Source organism: Pleurodeles waltl, chromosome 3_1 (genome assembly GCF_031143425.1).
Source record: "Pleurodeles waltl isolate 20211129_DDA chromosome 3_1, aPleWal1.hap1.20221129, whole genome shotgun sequence".
Classification (NCBI taxonomy): domain Eukaryota; kingdom Metazoa; phylum Chordata; class Amphibia; order Caudata; family Salamandridae; genus Pleurodeles; species Pleurodeles waltl.
In genome coordinates, this window is record NC_090440.1 from 1,677,661,686 (window position 1) to 1,677,686,598 (window position 24,913).

Below are 24,913 nucleotides of genomic sequence, written 5' to 3' on the forward strand. Positions count from 1 at the left end.
AGAGGATTTGGAAGGGCTCTTCCTATATGCCGTTAGAGCTGCCAGGTGTACTTTTATTGATGACAACTGTAAGCCAGACTTTGCCAGGTTTAACAAATATGGAAGAATAGCTTCTTCTCGGCATGTTATTGGGTCGACGTTCTTGTCCAAGCACCACATGCAGAACCTTTTCCATTTGAAGCCATAAGCTGTTCTTGTGGAAGGGCGCTTTGCCTCCCTTAGAATCTCCATGCAGTCCTGAGGTAGACTGAGGTGACCATATTGTACTAACTCAGGAGCCAAGCTGGCAAATTCAACGATGAGAGGTTGGGATGTTGGGATGTGTCATCTGGCCTCGAAACTTCGTGAGAAGGTCGGGGCGGTAAGGTAATCTGATGTGTGGTTTGAGTGACCGGTGAAGGAGGTCTGGAAACCACCACTGGCGTGGCCATTCTGGAGCGATGAGAATCATCTTGGTGTGAGAGTTGGACAGCTTGAGGAGGACTGTCGGTATCAGGGGAAGCGGTGGAAAGGCGTAAAGAAATGCTCCTGACCAGTTTATCCACAGGGCATTCCCCAATGTTCCTGGATGATAGTACCTGGAGGCGAAGCTTTGGCCTTTTTTGTTTTCTGGGGTTTTGAATAGGTCTATAGAAGGGGTACCCCACATGGAAAAAATGGAGTGGACGTCGTGCAAAACCCACTCGTGGTTTTCGTCCATTGCTCGGCTGAGGGCATCCGCTTGGACATTATCTATGCCCGGAAGGTGAGTTGCCACAAGCGATAGGTTCCTGGCTAGAAGCCAGTGCCAAATTGTTTGGGCCTCTGTCGACAGAGTCCTGGATCAGGTACCCCCTTTTTTGTTTAAGTAATACATGGTGGCCATGTTGTCTGTCTGGAGAAGCAGAGTTTTCACCTTCAGTGCAGGGAGGAAGGCCTTGAGTGCAAGATGGACTGCGCGAAGTTCTAAAAGATTGATGTGATACAGTCGCTCTCTCTGCGACCACGTGCCTTGTATTTGGAGGTGATCCATATGCGCTCCCCATCCGAGCAGCAACGCATCCGTAACTATGGTTTGAGTTGGAGGCTGTTGGTGGAATGGCATCCCCTTCAGAAGATTGTTCGGAGAACACCACTACTTGAGAGATTGAATGGCATGGGGAGAAAGGAGGATGCTGTTCTCCCAATCGTCCACTAGTTGACACCATTGATTTTCTAGACATTCCTGTAAGGGTCTCATATGGAGGCGAGCATTGGGAATGAGGTAGATGCAAGACGCCATCGAGCCCAGGAGAGAGGATATCACTCTTGCAGTGGTCTGAGGCACTTTCTCGAGCTTCTGGCACTTTTGGAGGATTGATAACCGTCGTTCCTCCGAAGGAAACACCTTTCCTTGAGTGGTGTCTATGATGGCGCCTAAGTAATGCAACCTCTGAACAGGTGTTGCTGTCGATTTGGAGAGGTTGACCTGAAGGCCCAGTCTCTGGAGTAGCTGGTGAGTCCAATTGAAATGCTGTTGAGCCTCTAGGTATGTGGATGCTTTTATGAGCCAATCGTCTAGATAGGGGTAGACGAATATCCGATGTTTCCTTAAATGGGCTGCCACCACCGCCATGCATTTGGAAAACGTCCTCGATGCTGATTTGAGGCCGAAAGGTAGCACCGCAAATTGGTAATGACTTTTTCCGACGAGGAATCTCAAAAACTTCCGATGCTTTTTGATCACAGGAATGAGAAAGTAAGCGTCGTGGAGATCTATTGCACAGAGCCAATCGCCTTGATGAAGTTGGGGATAGATTTGGTGTAAGGATAGCATCCTGAATTTCTCTCTGCGAACCCATTTGTTGGCTACCCTTAGGTCTAGAATGGGACGGAACTCGTGTTTGTCTTTCTTTGGTACCAGAAAGTACCTCGAATAGATTCCCTTTCCCTGCTGGTTGATAGGGACAGGTTCTATCGCCTTCTTTTGTAATAGGGTTGTTACTTCCGCTTTGAGAGCGTCGAGATGGTGATTCACCGGGTTGGGTGGAACAGAAGGCGGAGGGCTTATGAACCTGAGAAAGTAGCCATTCCGCACAATATTCAACACCCAGGCGTCTGACGTTATGCGTTGCCACTCTTCCAGGTGACTTGAGATACTTCCCCCCTACTGGAGTGTGTAACGGAGGAGGGGGAAGCGAGGATTCAGGGCTTAGACGCTGATGCCTGACGAGCTGTTTGGGCAGTTTGTGGCGTAGAGCGACCCTTGTTTGCTTTCGTTGGGTCGAAAAGGTTCTCTGATGTTGTTGCTGTTGTTGAGATCTTGAAGGCATCCACTGTGGTGTTTGAAATCTTTGAGTAAAGAGTCTACAGTGGTAGGGACGGAAAAAGTGGAACCTGAAAAGGGCAAATTTTGTATCCTCTGTTGCGCCTCTGGCTTAAGTGAAGTAAGGCGAAGCCAGGCATGTCTTCTCAAAGAAATTCCATGAGAATAATTATGTGCGGATAACACAGAGGAGTCTGCAGCCGCGCTTATCACTTGATTGGAGACCATGGCACCTTCACTTACGATCTCCAAAAAATCCTTCTTTTTCTCCTTAGGGAGGTGTTCCGCAAATTGCAGCACAGAGTCCCAAAGGGCACGATCATACCTGCCTAACAGGGCAGTAGCACTAGCCGCTTTCATAGTGATGACTGAGGTGGAGCAAACTTTGCGGCCTGCGGCATCAATTTTTCTACTCTCCTTATCCGGTGGTGAAGAAGACGGAGACGTAGAATGTAATTTCTTAGCAGCCACGATTACCACCGAATCGTGCACTGGATCCGCTCTCAGAAACAAAGGGTCCTGCGCCGGAGGACAATATTTCTTTATAAGCCTGGAAGGATCAGTTTTAGTTGTGGACGGTGTTAAAAATATATCCATTGCCGGTTCAAGTATTCCTGGGACCAGCGGTAGTAGTGGTCTAGAAGAAGAACGCTGGTGTAGTGTGTGACAGAGGTTGTTGGAGTGGGTACTGCCAGAGGGATGTTCAACTTAGTAGCACCGCGAATTAGGACCTCTTGAAAGGTGTTAATATCGTCTATGGGAGAAACTCTCGGAGACAGGGAGTCAGATATAGTTGGAGAGTAATCCCTTGTGGATGAGAAGGAATGTCTATGGTGGGAACGAGGAGACCTGCGAACTGAGTCATGCCGATGATGATGTAGAGATGAAGAAGAGTGTCTCAAAGAATGTCGAGAACACCTCGTGGATTCTGCAGGAGTCAATGGGGCGGACTCTGAAAGAGGTCCCGACGGAGGAGCTGTAGATGCCAGAGGTGTCTGTGGTAGAGGCGATGGCTGAGGAGAAGGGTGAGCATCATTTAGTAAAATGTGCGGATGCATAGTAGTATTTCCAAAATGTATATCCATAATGGACTTCCTGGCACGAACAAAACTACTTTGTGCCAATATACTTCTGCAAGAGTGGAATTGTTCACTTACAATGAAACTCCTGACAACATATTGTTAACTGCTGCAAATGAATCCTCTGGTCCCTCAAGATTAAATGTGTTCAATGTAAAAGTGTTGGCAACCTTTGCATGAGTCAATTTCTTTTTTAATGTAATCCCTACATAAGAAAGTTCTTATTTGTTGAAAACTATCCACAGCTGCACAGTGCAATAGCTCCTGAGGATCTTAACCTAAAGCCACTGACAAGTAATGAAGTCAGAAGCTAGTTTCTTATCATGTGTGATGACTTAACACTTGAACTTAAATTTTCTATAGTGTGTAAGCATGTTACAGCCATCTCTTGTCTACTTGCAAAACGTTTCCATTCTTAGTCTAGTGCCAAATGTTAGTGTAGTAAGTGCAGTAGTTGTCACATATTTCGGGCTAGAGTATCACTTTCTTACAATCCTCCCACAAATCTCTTGGTACAATAATGGTAAACAATGTATCCAGATCCTTCCAAAGAAGCCCTCTCATGGCTATTATTCTGTTTAACTCTGAACATTTGTATGCATGCCAAGAGACTGTCTCTCATGATCTCCAGATGTGTGTTTGTATTGCTGAGCACCTCCTCTCACATCTTGATGTTATGGATCGTGTGATGTGCATACGTGGACATATCCCATATTGAATTGTACAATCCCTCACACCCCTTGCCTTGTCAGCTGAGTCATCATAGGAACTCTGCTGCCACTTAGATAAGCCTTGGCGCCGACAAACCCTTTTATTTAATTTGATATTTGTTCGTACTTCTGTTCATGTTTTCTAATGGCTGAGCTACTTCCCCTTTTACTTTGGCTAAGGAATAACTGGCTAATCCTTTCATAAGGGTCACCACTTCCTCTTTCATCAAGCGGCATGCTAGAGTGCGGCTTCCGTGGTCCTTTTCTGCCTGCTGCTCTGCCGCCAGCTTAGAGTGTTTGGTCCCTGTTGTGGTGCCCTCAGGCTGTAGTGTCACAAAGGCTCTCATTATTCTAATGAGACTACTGGATTTGAGCGGCAGAATTGCCTGCGGTGTGGGAGACTGTCTTAACCCCCTACAGGTGACACCTGTCGTCCCAATCCGGGTTTTGCTACAGTTAACTAGCAGTGCCTCATCTCTACCCAAGAGCAGGAATGATTGGGCAGCCGAGTGCATGACACAATTGATTCCTCAGGGAAATCGTGGTCACTAAGAGCTCATCCATTTCTCTCAGTTACATTAGTCTCACACATGATTAAAATTGTGACAAGGAGAGTAAAGCATAGACATAACGCTACCATATTGTCACTAGAGTCAATAGACTAATTCCTACCTAGACTATATTAGAGCACAGCGTGTTAAGCTCTAGTTTTGCCCTTCAGATTCCCTTGGGAAGACATCATCCCTCATACCTGAGCAAAGGCCTGAAGTCTGCATAGACAGCTGTAGCGAAGCGTTCAGCAATCAGCATACAGTCGTGGAATCTCCCTCTAACGTGTATGGGACAGGGAAGTGTTTTTATAACAAAACAGCTGATGTTCTGAGAAAATGTCCCTACGTAAGGATGTGTATGTTTCTATGAATACCAGAGACAAAACGTTACCACGTTTACCGGCAACCTATCTTACTGCAGCCTTAAGAGACGCACAGAGTGAAATAAATGTCTTGTTTAAGAACACAGTGCTGGCCTAGGCAAAGAACAGTTAAAAAGAGAAAAATAAAACAAGACAGCAAATGTGGCTATTGCTAAAATAATAAACAAAGCTGAATAAAATATATCTAGGTTAAAGTGCACAGCAGCAGGCCTAGTGTGCTAAAATAACGTGCAAGGAGCTAAAACTAAATTGGCTACACAACAGTAGTATATTTCCAATCCTGCCTATCAAAATGTGCTCAAGGAAAATCTATGTGTTTGTTCCCATGATGGTGCACTCGCCACAGGAAGAAAGTTTGGAAAGCCCCTATTATCTCTAATTGTTTCATCCTCCAGACTTCCCTGCCCTTGTCTTCCCCCACACTCTGGAGACTGTTCTTCAGTTCATACGGTTTTTTTGTGCATCTTATCCTCCACATATAGGAAAACGCCTCATTCAGGTGACATCTCATATGCTACTACAATGTAGGCAGCATTGTAAAGCACAACACATATCCACAAAGTCACAATAAAAAAAACTGTTGGTTTCCTTGCACAGTCAAAATACAAACCCGTTAAAAAGGCCCTTACCAGGATCGAACAGACATTGAAAACTAAATAGTACAACTTTCCCCTCTTATGCTACACAGACAATTCAGCTGTCCCTGCCGCTCATTCCCTAGGAGACATGAAGGAGCAGACACTTGAATCTTCAAGCAATCAGACAGTCACCTGCCAGCAGCATATGTAATTAGTGAAGTAGAGAGCGCACTTCAATTTTACCACTTTGCACTTTATTCATGTTCACCGTAAGCATACACAAGTTGTAAATAGGTAGAGGCCAAAGGTGCTCTTTTATCGGCGTCCTTACGCGGCCAGAAGGAGAGATGACAGAAAAAAAAGGAAAGAAATTCAAATTTCCCCACCCTTGTGATCCTGCCCAACAGCAGTTTGCAGCAGTATGGAATTGAAGCCTTGCCCAAATCCACAGGAGGCAGCACACAGGTGAGGCACAGGTGGTGAACCCTTCATGCACGTACAATCATACAAACATAAAACAAAAGCGGGGAGCTGTCCCTGAACCATGGCAGTGCGTCCTACCCTTTGCACTGGGGGTGCCTAACAGTTAAGTGGCCTAAACAAAAGCCATAATGTGAAGGAGATAAGAAAGCAATCCGTTATTATAATTGCAATATGAAAAAAATATATCTAATGTCATGTCAGCCTTTTCGGGTAAGCATTATATGTGGTCCTGGTAGGACAGAAGTCTAGATTGGTCACGTTCTGTGGTATAGCAATATAGCATACTTATTTGTAGAACTCACATCTACCAGAAGCCCATCCACATTCAAACCTCAGGTATGCATTTTATGCCATCCATTCCATTTAACAGATGCTCAATAATTAACACAGACCAATGGTACCAACAGAGCTCACAACACAGTATCACATACAATCAGGTGTCACGTACACTCACATGCCATCAAAATAACACACAATCCAATGGTGGCACACAAATAAACACAAATCTGTATTAAACAAACAATAATCACAAAACTTCAATGCAACTGATAAAACAAAAATTATAAATAAACCGGGCACCAACTACCACTCAACAACACCTGGGCACCTCATGCCCTTTATACTAGGGTGGAGAACTACCACCCCTTTTGGCCAGAGTATTCCTCCCTAACCTCTCTGGCTGGGGATGCCAGTGCCTTGCACCCCAACCCCTCCTGGTTGGAGGCACTGGTGTCACAGCTCCTCCGGCTGTGACCCTAGATATCTCCTCCAGCTGTCTACAACACGCAGCCCCACTGGATGGTGTTAACCGCAAAGGACGTCCGTACCAAATACAAGATCACAAAGGAAAAGGATCTAAGCACTGAAAAGGAAAGGGGGTAGGAAAGGCTCTAGTGAGAAAAAATAATAACATTAATACAGAATCAGACGAGTGGCGGATGGCCACCAACAGAAAATCCAGAGCAACCACTGGAGTGGGGGCAGAATTATTGGCATGACAATGAAGGCAAAAAAGAAACCTAGCCAGAAAGAAGAGCAGGCTCAGAGGAAAAGACACCGTCAATATCAAAAGAACCCCAAACTCCATAAAGAAATATATAAGGCACTACACACAAAAACCAAGAAATGTTCGCCAGAGAAAGGCAAAATGAGAGGCGACCGAAGAAGTGACAGATACTCACCACAGCCCTGGCTCCCCATCAAGGAGGGTGCCACTCTAACTGATTCTGTGACTGAGACCACTGTTGGGATAAACATCCCTGTACGGACACATGTGTAATCAGGCATGGGGTACTATGGAAATGCAGGAGGCCATCATCCCTAGAGACGTATGACTATCCTCACTGTGAGTTGTTGATTCACCTAAAATTGGGGTAAGAGAGTTTGAAAATTCTGGATTCCTGCAGAATTGGGATAGGCTAATCCTATGTGTGTGTTTGGAATAGCTCCTATAGATGGCTGAACCAGCACAGACTTGGTAATGGTAAATCCCAAGTGGTGGAGCAGAGCTATTATAATCTGAATGTGTTGTTGACACTGTTGGTGATATTGGCTTTGATAAGCAGCTCATCCACATATGGAAACACATGGACTTTTTGTCTGCAAAAATGGGCCGCTACCACCACTAGACACTTGATGAATACTCAGGGTGAAGTAGTCACCTAGAAAAGGGGGACTTTGAATGGGTAATGTTTGCTGGCCACCACACACTTCAGATATTTGCAATGAGCTGGGTGTATTGGTATGTGAAAATAGGCGACCTTTAGGTCTAGAGTAGCCATAAAGTCGCCCTGTTGGAAAAGTGGAATCACATCTTGGAAGGTGACTATGTGGAAGTACTCTGATAGGATGCACTTGGTTAGTGGCCCGAGATCTAGGATTGGCTGTAAAGACCCACCTTTTTTTGGGTTCAAGAAGTAGAGAGTATACACCTGATGTTGAAGAGGGACGGGTTCTATAGCTCCTTTGAGAAGAAGAGCTTGAACATCTTATTTGTGCAATGGTTGATGTTCCAGTGATAGCCTGTGAATGCGAGGTGGAATGTTAGGAGGTATAGTAATGAGCTCCAGACAATAGCCATGTTGGATAATGGCTGAAACCTACTGGTCTGATGTAACTGTTAGCCATGTGGGTGTAAAATCCTGTAATCAGCTCCCAACAGGTGTTATATGATTAGGGGCAGGAGAGGGAAGTGATTGTTTGATGGAGCATGTTGCTCCACGCAGGAAGGCATCCTTATTCTCTACCTTTAGCATTGTTGCCTCTCTAGGAACAACGGTAGTATCCCTTTGAGGAGGTACTTTTGCCCTACTAACGTTGATAGGAGATGGAGACGTCTGATAAGGTTGCCTCTGAGCTCTCACGTTAACCAGGAAGGTGAAAGGTGCCTCCAGGAGCAGGTGCCGAAGAGCACCCATTGGTTTTGCTGTCTATGTATCTCTTTTTTTAAAATATATTTTCTAATGTGGCATCTACTTGAGGCCCAAGGAGCTGTTTCTTGTCAAAGGACATATTAAGTAGATTCTATTGTACTTCTGGTTTAAAACCGGAAATTCTAAGCTATACATGGCGACTGAGCAAAATGCTCATATTAATCCCCCTAGCTGCGGTGTCAGCAGCATCTAATGCATAACATACAGTATAGAGGTGTTGGAGATAACTTTGCCCTCTGCCACAAGTTCTTGCCCACGTTTCATATGCTCACGTGGGAAATAATGGAGGAGAACCTCCATTTCATCCCAGCTGGCATGTTCGTAACACGCCAAAGGGTCCTGAGAGTTGCCAATGTGCCAATGATTGTCAGCTTGCACCCTAACTCTCTTCCTCGCAGCATCAATACCCTTGCTCTTTTTTATCTTGCTTGCGAGTTAGTGCATTTACAAGCAGTGGTAGTGACGAGGGAGTCTAGTGGTAGCTGGCCCCTAATGTATAGGTGATAAGATGGGAAGGGCTTGTATTTTTTAGCAACTCTGGACTTTATGACCCTAACCTATTACGTGTACTTAAATATATCTGATGTGTGTCGTAGCATGCCCTTTAATATAGGGAGATATTGTGTAGCCCTATGTGTGTTTGAGAGTGTATCGAAAAGGAATTTCTCCTTTTGTGGCTATTTGTGTAATTTCACACTGTGGAATACAGCAGCTTTGGCTATGACCTCCTGATAAGGGGTAGCATTGTCAGGAGGAGAGTGGGGGGCAGGATATAAGTCTGGAACTGTGTCCGCTGGGGGATGAGCATCATAGGCATCCCAGGGGTCATCTTGTGGTGTTGACCCAAAGGTATCTTGTTGCTAACCTTACTCAGCAGCATCCAATTGAAGAGACTCTTGCAGTGAGATGTCCAATGGGTCTTCATATACTGTGGTGGCAAAGGTGAAGTTGGTGGGGGGGGTAGTGAGGCTGGTGAAAGAGGCAAAGGACTGGTGGCCTTGTCCACTTTCTTCCTCTGTTTAAGAGGAACTGGAATGTCCAGATGCTCTTGAAAAGTTAGCCTCCTTTTAGATGGTGGCAGAGGTGTCAGAGCCAGAGCTTTAGTAAGGATATGGCTTGTATTGGTCTGGATGTAGATCTGCTTTTGTTTAACATCCAGCTGTTCTTGGAGTCTATGAAGAACTGGCTCTAATGATGTGTTGGAACCAGACCTAGAGCTCGGCTCCAAGCCCGGTTTTGGCTTTAGCACCAAAGCTCCACTCGGTGTCAAGGTGGTAGACATCGATGCAAACAGTCGGCTCAGAACCGATGGTCGAGTAGGCACCGGGTGTCATTTTGGGGCTGAAGTACTTGATGCAGAAAGTTTCAGATTCGTTTGGGGTTTCGGGGCCAAGCGATAGGTTGGATGTCTGGACCAGTGGCTCGGTGCTGCCCATGGTCAGAAGACAGTGGTGGACTGCGGGCCTCAGTGTGGATCCAGAGGGGCAGAGTGTCACTTGGAGGGGTCGATATGATGTAAGAGTGCATACGGATACCATACTCAAGGGTTGCTGAGCCAGTGCTACATCCTCCATTTGCAAGACAACCTCGGGGTCAGACCCAGAACTGCCCTTGACGGAAAACACCTCTTCCTCTGCAGCTAGTGATTGAGGGTGGCTGTCCTCTTCTTTGGCGTATTCCTCATTAAAGATTTCTGGAGTGTCATTGATGGTTCTCCACAACATTTCCAGGCAACATGTTCAAAGGTCCTGAAGAGTTTTCTTCAAGCGGAAGGATTTGCAGGCATCACAATCCGCTTCGCTGTGTTCAGGTGACAAACACAGGTTACAGACCAAGTGTTGGTAGGTGCAGGGACACTTCCTGTGGCAATGTGGGCAGTAACAGAAGGACATCCATTCCACTCAGAAGAGTGTAATGGTGTCCAAAGGAGGGCCCCGAAGGTAAAGGCCCTGCAGGAGCTGCGGTCAAAGCCAAGCGATGTAGATGGAACTTAATACGTAGATGGAAAACCATCCAAAACAATAAGAGACAAAGGGAATGGTTTACAAGAACCGAAAGGCGAACCGAGACGGAGTTGAAAATGGAGCAAAGGCACACGTCTGAACCTGATGGCGAAAAAATAATAATCTAATAATGGAGTCAATGCCCAGGCACATTATCACCAAGAGGAAGAGTCACTCTACCTAGTGACTCAAAAGACTTCTTTGATGAAAAACAACTTGCACACATCTGGAAAAAACACTAAACGTCAGGAGTATCTACAGCCGCACATGCCTTGAACGTATTATACTGTAGATCTTAAAGCAACATTTTCTTTTTGTTTAATAAATAATTAAAATCCATGCATGAATACATCTAACAAAACTGCCAAACTTAATAAATCTGGTTTGGAGCACAGGGTTGTGCATTGCTGATGAAATCCATTTCATGTCTTTTGGAAACATAAAAGATAAAATTGTCCCAGTAAACAGAAACTTTTTAAAAGGAAAGGAACGAAAAACACTTCCAACGATTTAATTGGATTTTCTAGTAGCGAGCAGGACCTTAAAGGCCGAGAGTGCAAAGTGACACTCATCGAATCACACTGATGAAAAGCAATATCATCCCTACTTGGTGAGTTCTAAGATGTACAGAAACATACTACCACAATGTTATAACCCACATCCATTGTACTGGAGCCCGTCACGCCCAGCAAAGAATGCACACAGCTGGCTAAATCCAATAAATGTGAGAGCCAGAGCAAAACCTAGAACCATAGAGGAAGAGAGTCAAACACAGTGGGAGGATTTTCAGTGCTATAGGCAAAACTGCATATTTCCTCTGGTGCGTTTGCTTAGGATAATAGAAGGCCATTTTCTGCCCTTTAATTGTAATTTGGCATTTCACAGCAGTGGTACCCCATGGCTGCTTCTGCTGCTGGCTTTTCACACCTCATGGAAGAGCCAACTCTGTACTGAGTACATAGCAATGGGTAATAGAAAGCAGTTTGATGTCTAGATAGAGGACCCAAGTGGCATCACAAGCTAACCTGTGGCATTAAGGCAATCACAGTAGGCCTTTCTGAAAGGATGAAATACATCACTTCCCATACAACTCTTTATAAAAATAGCAAAACAAAAAAAGTGCAATATTGATTCTTTAAAAAGCTTTAGCAACGCCAATAGCTGTGGCTTAAGTCATTACTTTATGTCCCTGTTGTGTCAGAAGCAACTGCTTGAAATTCTTAAAAAGGCTGCAGTTCTTCAAGACTTTACTAGATGTTCCTCTTGAGGCAGAAGAAATGTCTTAAAAAGTCTTTCACAAATTTGCAGTTTCTCAAGTCATTACTAGATGCCCCCCCTGAGTCAGAAGCAATAGCTTGAGGTCTTTAATAGGGCTGCAGTGTCCCAAGATGTTACTACATGGCCTACTTGAGTCAGGTCCAACTGCTTGAAGTGTTCACTTAGCTGTATCACCTCAAATTGTTACTAGATGTCTCCTTCGAATCCGATTCACCTGCTTCTCATGTCTTGCACAAAGCTGAGTGGTAGGTTCAAAACACAAATGTACATATGCAAGCGTGCTACTCTAGTGATTTGTTAATGTTTTCTGTAGGATAAATAAATATGGCAAATTTGGTTAATGATGATGAGTCAATGGAGCAACTTTGAATAAACGCCATGAATAATATGAAACACTTGTGATGGCAACCTAGAACACATTACTAACAGCAGTAACTGAAAAAATGTGTTAAGTGCCTAACCTTATTCCAATCAACCTGGTTTTCCACTGGCACTACACAAGTGTGCAACTTAATTGCAGCTGCCTATGGTAAAGCCTGCCTATAACTAAGAATTGGGCTGATCCCTGCCCTGTGCTGGGTGCTGAGGTAGAAAGAAGCAGAACATCAGTGCTGGTATAGCAAACCAATAGATAAACAAATTTGAAGGACGATCACTTCATTAACACGTATGTATTTTTAAAATTAATTTATTTTTCTTGAGACTGGCAAGACTTTTCAAATCTGCAGTTCTTTAGGTGGATTCATGATGCCCCACTCGAGTCAGATACAAAAGCATGAAGTCTTTCACAAAGCTTCAGCACTTTAAGTGGTGTCTGCCTTGAATCATATCCAACTTCCTGAACTCTTCACAAAGCTGCAACTCCTCAAGTCAAGTGGCTACTAAATGTCACTCTCAAGTCAGATATAACTGCTTCAAATGCCCAACACAAACCTGAGGGGGTGTTGCTTTAGCAAATATATTTATAGAAACACTTCAGCTTTTTGCCTTTTCTCCACTTTTCCCAGCACAAGTCATGACTTCACTTAGCCAAACTATATCTGGCTCCCCGTTGGATCCTTGCCCCCCAAAAAGTATTCAACTTGTACCTGAAATCATCTCTGCTCATCTTACGGATATCTTTTATCAAATGTTCAGCATTGGCTACTTTCCCAAAAAGTGGAAGTTAGCCTCAATCCTTCCTCTCCTTAAGAAGCCCAGTCTGGACGCCACAGACCTCCAATAATTATGTCCCATTTCACACCTCCCATTTGCTGCTAAAATCACTGAGAAAGCCATCAACTCTGAGCTGAGATCTTTTATTGGGAATCAGGATCACCCTGACCCTACTCAGTTTTGCTTCAGAAGCCATCATAGCCTAGAACTGGCTCTAATTACAGACAAACCATTGACGGAGGAGGCAATGTCACCCATTATATCCTCATTGACTGTCTTTTTTCCATTGGTATTAGGAGACGAGCACTTACTATTCTTAAATCTTTTTTCTCTGATCATGAACAATTTGTTGCTCTTGAAGAATTCAACTCAACCCCTTTCAAGCTTCCCTATGGTGTCCCCCAGGGTTCCTCCTTAGGTCCTATCCTTTTTAATGTCTGCACAACTCCACTGGCTAAACTGATGAAACTGTTTGGGTTCTCAGTGGTAGCCTACGCTGATGACACCCACCTTCATTGGCTCCCGACCAAGAAGCACATAGATTTTAAGGCACTGTGCATCACCCTCAGAGCACTCCATGGCACTGGCCCCACCTACCTTACATAAAGTTTCCACTGGTATGTCCCGCAGAGACTGCTCTTCTGCGGCCTACAATCTTATTGTCACTAAATTAAAAATAAATCCCAATGGGGTGGAAGGAGTTTTGTGGGTGGCATTTCCAGACTTTAGAACTCCCTCCCCCTCGAACTGAAAAGAAAGACTGTTCTGCTTGCCTTTAGGAGGTCCCTGAAAACCTGGCTTTTTAATTTGTACTTCCTTTTTTTCCCCCGTTGCCCTGTTGCCCCTTTACTCCAGTAGGCTACCTTTCTCTGAGCTTAGCACCTAGACACCCAAGGGTATTAGTGCACACTATTAGTCACATTTTCATTTTATCAAATGGTTTATGCTTTTCTCCGATAGGATGAATACATATGACAATGCCAGATGAGTAAACCAGTAGAGATATATATATCTCCTAGAGGCGATTGTCACTAGGTAGTTATAGTTCGGACCATTGACTAATCTTCATGAAATTTTCCAAAAAGTGTGCCAGTGATTCTTATTGCGGGGTGATCTGTCAAGTGGGATCCAAATTTGGCGGAAATCTAGCTTTTGGTAGGCAGTTTATGATTTTGCTTCTTTGGTGTAAATCCATTCAGTAGTTTTTGAGATATTAAAGGGAAAACAAATTTGTATATCTCTGGGCGTGATGACTTCACAAAGATTAAGAGCTTGCGCACAGCAAATGCAGAGCTCTGATTGGCTCCCAAAACTTCACACCAGGAAGTGCTGGCAGCCATCCTGGGACTTGGCTTCCCCAGAGTCCCTCTAAAAATGTGAAAAAAGGAAAACAGGCCAGGGAAGGGACACCCTGACCCCTTAGCTCTGGTGGTGGGTCCCAGAGGGCCCCCATCTGCCATGGCTAAAAAGCATTTTTTTTTAAATTGCAACAAATTTGCGGCAATTCTTTTTTAATTAAAAAAGCTCTAGCCCCAGTGCCTGTTTCTGTGAGCCCCCTTGGGTGGGCCAGGTCCCGGGGCATTTACAATTTAATATGGGGCGTCCCCTCCAGTACCCCCGCAGACCTGGGAACCACCACCTCCCCAGAACATTTCTTAAATTGCATGTGGGGGGAGGGCACATGCCCCCGCTGCCCCCGGGACCACCACCGGCCCAGGGCATGCCTCAAATTGCATGCTGGGAGCCGCACCCTTCTCCTCTGCAGCCACGAGGACCACCACCTCCCCAGGGCATGTCTGAAATTGTGTGTGGGGGGCATGCAGCCCCATTGCAGACCCAGGGACCACCACCTCCCTGGGGCATGTCTCAAATTGTATGCAGGGTGCTGCGTGCCCTCCCCTCCCCCCATCCCCCAGGCCCGGGAACCACAATCTGCGCAGGATGTTCCTGTTATTATGAGCACGGGGCACGGCCGTCCTGCATCTCCGGGGTCCACCACCTTCCAGAGGAAAATGTTAAAAACAGAAAAGGGGTCTGTTTCGGACCCCCGCAGCCCCAGGGACCACCACCTCCCCACGGCTATTTTAGTTCAGAGCTGCAGGGACCCCCTTGAGGAGCCACTGATGGCTCTGGGGACCGACCACCCCCCAGGACCGGCTCCTGCTATGTCCCGGGGTGCCCACCCCCAGAGACATAGCTGTTTGCTGTGAAGAAGAGCTGTTAAACAGTTCTCCCTTGTTGCAAGCAGAGGAAACAATTGCCTTCTTTGCGACAGCAATGCTGGCTCCCATAGGAGATGGGGACCCAGCTGGGACCCTGGGGGCCTTCAGGCTCCCCCTAACGTCCCCAACATTGTCATTAGGTGACCTGGGGGGGGCACCCAGGTCACATGGCTGGGCCTCAGGGGGTGGGGTGATCAGCTTGGGGAGGAGCGCACGGGGTTGTGTTGTTGTAGGCATTGGCCGCAGGGACTGGAAGCAGGTAACTATAACTCGTGTCCTCACCTTTCACTGCTAATTACCCCAGATATTACAGCAGTCATGAGAACTTCTAGAACGACCTTAAAAATATAAATGAAACATTAGCTTTGTCGGTTTACATGCTTGTTTTAGAATGTCCATACATTCTAATGGAAGCAGTAGGTATACAAATTCTATGACCTCAGGAGCCAAATCGCCAAGTTGAGCACACTAGGATTGGGATGCCTGATTTGACCCCTGTTTTGAGTTAACAAGGCTGGTCTGTTTGGAAGCTTGTGATGTGGTACTACTGACAGAAGCAACAATGTTGTGTACCAGTGTTGACGTGCCCACGTGGGAGCTATGAGTATTATATTGAGGGAAATGTGATGCATCTTGTTGACCAGAAATTGAATTAACGGGAGAGGGGGAAAAGGGTAGTCAAATATCCCTGACCAGCCAATCCATAGAGCATTGCCCTAGGATTGAGGGTGTGGGAATCTGGATGTGAAGTTTTGGCATTTTGCGTTTTCGCTTGTTGCGAAAAGGTTTATGTTTGGTGTTACCTACATTTGAAAATAATGTTGAATTACTTGTGGGTGAATCTCCCATTCGTGTATTTGGTGCTGCATCCTGCTTAGAAGATCCACTAGCTGGTTGTGTGTATCCCTGGGATGTATTCGGCTAGCAGGTGAATGTGATTGTATATAATGGAGACCTAGGCACTCGTAATACATCAAAGTCTATAGAAATCACTATTAAAGTTTATACAGAGTACAAATATATCCTTAATTATAGGTGCATTAGTATACATAGACGAACAAAGCTCCAATAGGAATCATTTAGAGTGACGAATCCATCTTTTATTGCGACACAAAAACAGCCAACACGTGTTTCGTCATGGGAGTAGATACTCCCCGTGACTTTCTCAAGGCTGAAAGAAATATCAAACATAAAATATTTACATATCTCAACAAAAAAAAACAAATATTACATTACTATCACAACTAGTAAAAGTTAACATACCCCAAATATCAATTAACAAAGCTAACATTGTTAAGCTCACATAAGCAAAATTATCATGGATGGTTAATCGTTAAGTAAATCGTAACCTTAACATGTTGACAACAAGTACTAGTGTAACCATAAATCAGTGTGAAAGGTGAGATAGGGAAACAAAGGCAAAAACCCATAGCAAGCCAGAAGAACACTATTACTAAAGAACTAAATCAAACACAAAACAAATGCCAACAAAGTCCGTGCGTTAACCGTGAAATAAAGAAAAACAAGACTAACTAATAACCCAAAGCAAAACGGTGCACCTCACATGCTATATCAATTGTGTGACCAAACCCCGCACGTTATCCATATGTTAAACCTAAAGTGAAACCGCATCATACCTCAATCGGGTACAGTGCGAACAATATCAATAATTCCATAACACTTGAAAAGTTAGTGAGATCCAATCTGTAAAGAGACCATACAAAAGCGGTAAAACACCAAAAATAAAGGAAAATTATTATAGCCATGTGCTACACCAAATTTGAACAAAAGGCACCTACCAGCTCATGGCCATCTACTATTGGCCACATGTAGAAACGAAGAAAAGTGTACTCGACACCTAGGAAACCAAGTGTGTCATTACAAAGCCGATCAGCATAACAAAATGGTCATGAGATCACATTCTATTATCTATAATCCCAACGTGTGTGGCCATAATCCCGGATCACTCACCTCGTTACAAAGTGCATGAATGCACATCGAACGGAGCCAACGCTACCGGCTCCAAGATACAAATAATCACCGAAGCGTTTCCACAAGGCTGCCCTCATTTAAACCTATCCCGTATCCGGCGCGCGTGACAAATCAACGCGCGACCGCCACATCTGAATACCCGTATTCCGGAACGGCAAAGAGCGCCATCTTTGTGGGAGATAAACCCATTAAAAATATATATACAAGCGCATTCCACAGTCATTAAACATAACTAACCCAGGTGTAAACCCTATACTGATGCTGTAACCTATACCTAAATGAAAAAATGAAAAACAGAAGAAGGGTTTGTGCCTCAGTCCCCACCCCACCAGTCACACTATGGTGGCAATATACTAGTTAAAAACAAATACACAACACTGATCCCCATCTATACAAAAAGAGTAACTATACCGAACATATGCAGATGGAGACGGCCACCAATATATCTAAATTACACATCTGAACCTAAAGTCTTGTATGAAAATCAATACAAACTTAATCAAGACATAACACTTGTGAAATAACAACGAACATGACATTTCACTGGGAAACAGAAAAAAGAAAGAGAGAAAACCCCACATATATAACAATACAATGAAATAAAATGCAAGATCAATAATGTATATTAACAAATTCAATCAATCCAAAAAATATTCCATCTCGTAATTAGAGTTGAGTCCCATTTCTACCGCTCTGAGTTTGAGAATCCATTGACATTCTCTCTTCCTCAATTGTAGCTCTCTATTTCCACCGCGTGAGTTAGCATGAACCGTCTCAAAACCAAAGAATTCAAAGGTCCATGTGTCCGTCTGACTGGGGCAATGACTCATGTGTACAACAATGGGATAACGCTCATCCCGGTGTATTAGGGCTCTATAGTGTTCACTGATTCTCACTTTTAGGGATCTTATAGTGTTGCCAATGTAATATAGACCACATTTACATATTATCATATATATGATGAAACAGCTGTCACAAGTAATGTGGGAGGTGATGGAAAATCTGTCTCCCAACAAACTGTCGAAAGTAGAAACACCAGATCTACTCCATTTGCACATCCCACAGCGACCACACTTGAAAAACCCCTTACTGAATGTGATTGTGAATTGCCCACTTCCATATTGTTTGTGCCGGAAGAGACAATTGGGATGAGTGTGTCCCCACGTTTTTTCAGATAATACATTGTTGTCATGTTGTCTGTCCTTATTAAGACTATTTTGTGAATGATCTGTGGTTGGAATGCTTTGATGGCTAAGAACACTGCTAGCAATTCCAAGTGGCTTATATGGTAAGTTTGCTGTATTGAGTCTCATTCACCTTGTATTGTCAGATTGTTGAGATGGGCTCACCAACCTGTCATTGACGCATCTGTTGAGATTGTGGTCTGTGGCCCAGGGCCCTGAAATGGCCGCCCTTTTGCTAAGTTTTTGTGATTCCACCATAGTTTCATGACAAATCTTACTGTGTATGTCCTGCAATTGGGATATGAGGGAGTGGAAGGCTTGTATCCGTTGTGGATTTGGGTAGGTTAATGCTGATTGAGTATTCAGAATTGCAACTAGATAAAGTTGAATTTGAGCTGGCTGAAGGTGAGATTTCTGGTAATTGATTGTGAACCCTAATTTCTGTAGGGTATCTATTGTGTATTGTGTGTGCTGTTGGCATTTTAGAGTGGTGCTGGATTTTATTAACCAATCGTCTAGATAAGGGAAGACATGTATGTGTTGCCTTCTGAGGTATGCTGCTACTACAGCTGGACATTTTGTGAACACTTTTGGTGCTGTTGTTACCCCAAAGGGTAGTACCTTGAGTTGATAGTGATTGCCTGTGATTAAGAACCTTAGATACTTGCGGTGAGCTGGGTTTATAGGAATGTGGAAGTAAGCGTTCTTTAGGTCTAACGCTGTCATGTAATCTTGTTTTTGTAGCAAGGGAATGACATCCTGTAGAGTGACCATCTGAAAATGATCGAACCGGATATTTCGTTTAGAGGCCTGCGACTGAGAATGGGTCTGAAAGTACCATCCTTTTTGGTATAAGGAAGTATAGGGAATATAATCCTGTTCCTTGGTGTGAGATGGGAACTACTTCTATTGCCTCCTTAAGTAGTAGGGACTGTTTAAGCAGTCTTGTTTAAGCAGAATGGTGTGTTCTGGAGAGAGTATGTGAGAATGAGGTGGAATGTTTGGTGGAGCAGAGATGAGCTTTAGGCAATAACCACTGCGGACATTTGAGAGTACCGATTGATCTGTGGTGATTTTTTCCCCAGTGAGAATGGAATTGTTGCAGTCTTCCTCCCACAGGAGACGTATGTAATTGTGGATAGTTGGGAATTCATTGTTTTGTGGATGTGAAAGCACCCTTTGAGGCTGGGAATTTACCTCTGGCCCTGAAATGTTGTCCCCTGTAAGAGCCTCTGAATGGCCCGCTTGGGGAATACTGCTGGCCTTGCTTTGCTTTGAATGGAGGTGGAAGCCTCTGTAGTTTGGGTTTTAAAACCTCTCCTAAATTGTGGTTTTCGAAAGGAACCCCAAAATGGTGTGGTATGAAGAGCTCCCATGCCTTTTGCTGTGTCAGAATCTTTTTTGAGTTTTTCTATGGTTGTGTTCACCTGTGGTCCAAAAAGCTGCTGTTTGTTAAACGGCATATTAAAGAACGCCTGCTGTATCTCTGGTTTGAAACCTGAGGACCTAAACCATGTCGTCTAATAGTGATGCTGGTATTAATTCCTCTAGCTGCAGTGTCAGCTGCATCTAGAGCAGACCTAATTTGGTTATTTGTGATGGCCTGACATTCTTCTACAATTTGTTGCGCCGGCTTTTGATGTTCTTTGGGGAGGCACTGCAAGAACTCTTGCATCTAATCCCAGTGTGCCCTGTCTTATCTTGCTAACAGGGCCTGGGAATCGGCAATACAACATTGGTTGGCTGCTGGTTTTGCCACCCTTTTTCCCACTGCATCAAATTTACAGCTTTCTTTGTCCAGGGTGAAGGGGTATCCCCAGAAGACTCACTACTGGTGCGCTTCCTGGCTGCACTGACCATAATAGAATCTGGTGTTAATTGTCGTGTGATGTAAATTGGGTCTATTGGTGCAGGCTTATATTTTTTGTCAGTCCTCGGTGTTAGAACCCTAGCTTTAACTGGTTCTTTAAATATTTCTTTTGCATGCTGAAGCATACCAGGAAGCATTGGTAAACATTGGTATTGCTTGTGAGTTGAGGATAGTGTATTAAAAAGGAAATCCTCCACAAAGGTTCTGTATGCATTTGTACTCCTTGGTATGCAGCTGTCCTGGATATAACTTGGTTATATGCTGTACTATCCTCTGGTGGAGATGGTCTGGTAGGATAGAGATCCGGATCGTTAGATGGGATAGGATCTGAATCATACATGTCCCATGGGTGTACAGTGTAACTGGAATCACATGCCTCATTTAAGCCGAAAGCCCTGTCTCCTCTGTCTACGAGGCTTTTTTCGGCTCCGAAGTTGGACCGAGATGTTTCGGGTCTGAAGCCGTTAGCCGAGGTTTCGGATCCGATAATGATGGGTATCGGTTCGGAGGTTGAGGCTTGTGTTTTTCGGCTCGACCCCCGACACTGAAACAGGCGTGGTAACCTGTTGGAGTGTTTTGGCCTTTTCCGGCACCGAACCCAAGGGTTGGTCAGCAATTAATTGTTTTCAGGTGGAACCATGGCTTGACAGCAGTGATGCACCCAAGGCATTGCCTGATTTCTTAAAAGCAGGCACTGGGGCAGGAGTACTCGCGTTCTGCGCCACTGCTATTGGCTGGCTGTCGCCGTCCGAACCCTGCTCGTAGTCGTAGTCCTGGATTGAAACTGCTGTTTGTGCCTGCTCCTCTTCGAGGGTGTCGGTGGTGGACTCGGTGAGTTTGGATGCCATCTCCAGTCTTCTTGCCCCGATCGACAAGACCGACACGCCTCACAGGTTTCTTCCCGATGTTCCGGAGAAAGACAGCGATTACAGACCAAGTGCTGGTCGGTGTATGGAAATTTGCTGTGGCACTGAGGACAGAATCGGAATGGAGTCCTATCCATTAGTCTATGATGCTGGAGAGCAAACCAGGCACAAAGAGGACGCAAGCACCCGAAAGGGCGTTTCCTTGATCCTGACGGTACTATCGAATCGAGTGCGGAAAGAAACTGCATTTGAAACAATACCGACGGTGTGAAAAAAGTTTGAGAGATTAAAGCATTTCCGAACCGAAAGTCCGGGAACGAGAGGGAATACGTCCGAACCCGATGGCGGAAAGAAAACAATCTAACAAAAGAGTTGATGCCCATGCACACTATAACCAAGAGGAGGAGTCACTTGATTCCGTGACTCAAAAAAAGACTTCTTCGAAGAAAAACAACTTGTAACACTCCGAGCCCAACACTAGATGGCGATCTATGCACAGCATGTGTATCTGCAGCTACACATGCCATCGAATATGTGTGTATATATATTTATTATATATATATATCTATATATCTATATGTATATATATATAGATATATATATATCACACACACACATATATATACATTCTTCAGATATAGTATTTTAATGATTTGGGCTTGTTTTCTACTGCATAAATAAATATGCCAACGCTGGTTTATGATGATGAGTCAATATTGCAGCTGCCAATGCATTTTTTGATTGCTATCGAAGTGATGACAATTTTCTACAGACGGGTAAAAGTAGTCACTAGTAAATGCAAGTGCATTCACACTTCTAACCTTTAAGGACTATTATATTTAGATGTATGTGCACATGTGGACAAGCAAAATGCAGTGACTCACAAGTGAAGTCATTTAGTGGCTCAATTGGACGGATTAATTGTGGGAGGAAGTGTTATTTAATAGACATCTGAGAAGTTGAATGGATAAAGAGGGTTGGCTAGAAGCTCTCCATATGTATTTGCACATTTTTTTATAAGTTGTTTGGGAAGCCTGAGTTTGGCAAAACAACTAAGATGGCCTTTAGGCCGGACCTAAAACGATGATCTTTGTTTGGGTCCCAATGCAATCTTATAATATTCTCATGTTTGAAGGATGCATCTCATTTACATACCTTTAAAAAGAATCTCATTGGACATTGGCCATGAGACAATAATTTATCTGACATTTGTCCGGTCTTGCCAAATTTGCTGGCCCTTAGCAAGACCGTCTGACCGCAGAAGTTGCTGAACACACTTGTGCCCTCTCACTGCAGCGACGCTCTTCCTCTCCCTTCACCTGCTCTTTTCTGTACTCTGGAGCTCGAGGGTGACGCTCTGGCCCTTGTGTGCCTGGTGGGCTCTAACCTCCTCATCAAGAAACTGCGGGGGCAAGGACGGTGGACCAAGCGTGGAGGAGTGTGGAGAGGAAAGGCTGCGAGCCGTCTAGCTGAGAGAACATGGTGACAGCGTGACCTGTGGCTGTCGGTCGATTAGTTTTGGATGCTTTGAGGGGATTAGGCTGGTGGCACGTACGTTTCAGGGAGCAATTTCCTCGAGGTCCCCTGCAGGCCAAGACACTGTGCCTGCCAACGAATGACAGCAGAGCCAAAAGATTTATTGCACCATAGGCAGGTCTGGAACAGAGTTTGAGCATTTGTGAGTATTTTAAAACAATTCTCCCACTTCATTAATTACATGTGAAACGGAAGACACCATTGGTTAATACCCTAGAAAACCCAGATAGGCCCTTAAACAATATTCGACCCCAATCAAAACCTAGTCTTTCCAGTCGCAGCAGGAAATCTAGAAACTTAAGTTACCTCAGTTCATCTTTGACTTCTGACTGATCTGAGAAAGACTTTCTACCTTCCTGCTACTTCTAGCTGACCCTGAAACGAAGAGATACAAGTTGCATAACAATAATAACAGCAACTTAGGAAAATGATATCAAGTCGCTAAAATACAACTTCTGCCCCTCTGGTTAAATACAGAAGGAAAAAGAGTGAAAAAACACAGCATATCTGGAGTATTGGAACTATATAATTAGATTCCCGGGCCTTAAATGGCGACCCACTCCTTCAGCCTCTTTAACACTACTAAACTCAATGGATATAAACAGCTTCAACCTGATCTCACGTCACCGCAGAACAATCACAACACAACAGAAGCCTGTGACCTATGACCAATTACTGCAGCAACAAACAGTAGTTTACAATTATCAGGAGCTGCAGACAATGCTGATTGGCCTCCTGCTCGATCATTGCTACTTAGTACACTTGACGCCACAGTAAAAGAAGAAACTCGGATAAAAGAAAGAAGTGAAACTTGTAAGGATTGAAGCAGAAAAACTATGGACAAAAAAATCACACTCATCTCAAGATTAAAAAAACCTACGAGACGTTCTCCTAATCCAATCTAGATTAATTCAACATACTAAATAAAGGCACCATTCTGTAATTACTTGCATCAGTAAAATATTGTCACATCTGAAATCAAAACGCCTAACCACAAGTGATTTACAACCACCAGTATACCCATAACTAAAGTAAACACTAGTTACATGGTCTACAGTAGCAATATTGAATTAAGTTTACAGTATAAAACATTTCTTCAAAACTGGGTCATTACATAACAGGGGAGCTAAACCCAACTATCCTGAAATCTCAATGTCTCTGGGTCACATGGCTGGGTGTAGTTAGCAGATGGACTTTGTGTATTCCACCTAGACAGCCAAACACAATAGGGAGCATGGATAGGCCTTCACTAGCAGGATGGGAGGGAGGAGTTTGGCACAATCCCACTCACACTTGATTAGGTTGTGAGAAGAAGGCAATTAGCAAAGAGAATTCAAACACACCAAGACTCATTTCTACCATTCACAAAATCACAGTACGCCGATATTATTTTACTGAGCAAAACTCAGATCGGCTAAACACCTATTTGTCAGGAAAATTTTACATTTAAGTTTTTATTTTATCGTATGGGTGGGTGCCTACTATAGATCTAACTCCTAAATGGGAAACTTGCAGACTCTGTTGCAAAGGAGATTACGCAATACTACATATTCTATGTACTTGCTGAGAGTTATTATACCTGAGAAAAAAGCTGCTACAACCATACTCAAAAACACGGGAGATAACACACTTTCAGACAAGAACTAATTAAGTGTCTAAAAGGGCAACACATAGTTGAACAGCAAGAAGGCAGGATTCATGAGCATAGCCGTCACTAGGTGTGGACCAATTGCCTAATAAACCAATCTGATGGTGGGCCATCAAAAGACAATTGTGTGACTACAAATAAGTTTGAAAAACAAAGGAACAACACTATACGTCTTTGACAGTGACTGTTTTTTCTCTTCCCTTATTTTTTGTGATGACTCATTTGTTTTTTCTAGCTTGTATACTTTATTGGGTTTTTATCATGGTGTGAATTTTGTAATGATTCTGATTAATTAAAGAATACCATTCCATCTATAATAATTTCCCAGGCAGAATAAGACTGCTTGATAATAGAACTCCTTCTTAACACATTCCTTATATGCTTCTTTCATAATGGCCTTGTCCAAGGAAGGGAAGCAGTTGGATGAACTCTCAATATAACTATTTACCGTCCCAAAAACATTTTAACATGAGTAAACCAAGCAAGGTTTGCAACTTCTTAAAAAGTGGCAACTTCCGGTAATTCCTAAACATAAAAAACTGTGGAGTTCATCCACAGACAAAACCAAAAGGGTGTTTGTAGGCTACATGATATAAACCGAACAGAAAGCCACCCTTTTTAAATCTTGCCATTTGAATACCTTATCCTGAAGTTAACAA

The 24,913-nt window shown here is 43.9% G+C and overlaps 1 protein-coding gene and 1 long non-coding RNA gene across 2 annotated transcripts in view; both read right to left on the reverse strand.

Moving 5' to 3' along the window:
• Positions 1-24,913, reverse strand: part of PRKRA (protein activator of interferon induced protein kinase EIF2AK2) — a 164,612-nt gene that overhangs the window by 96,371 nt on the left and 43,328 nt on the right. The window lies entirely within an intron of this gene.
• On the reverse strand, positions 16,234-22,987 carry LOC138285474 (uncharacterized). The gene is made up of 2 exons (XR_011201598.1): positions 22,913-22,987; positions 16,234-16,329 (listed from the first exon to the last, which is right to left on the reverse strand). It is a non-coding gene; the product is annotated as an uncharacterized lncRNA (long non-coding RNA).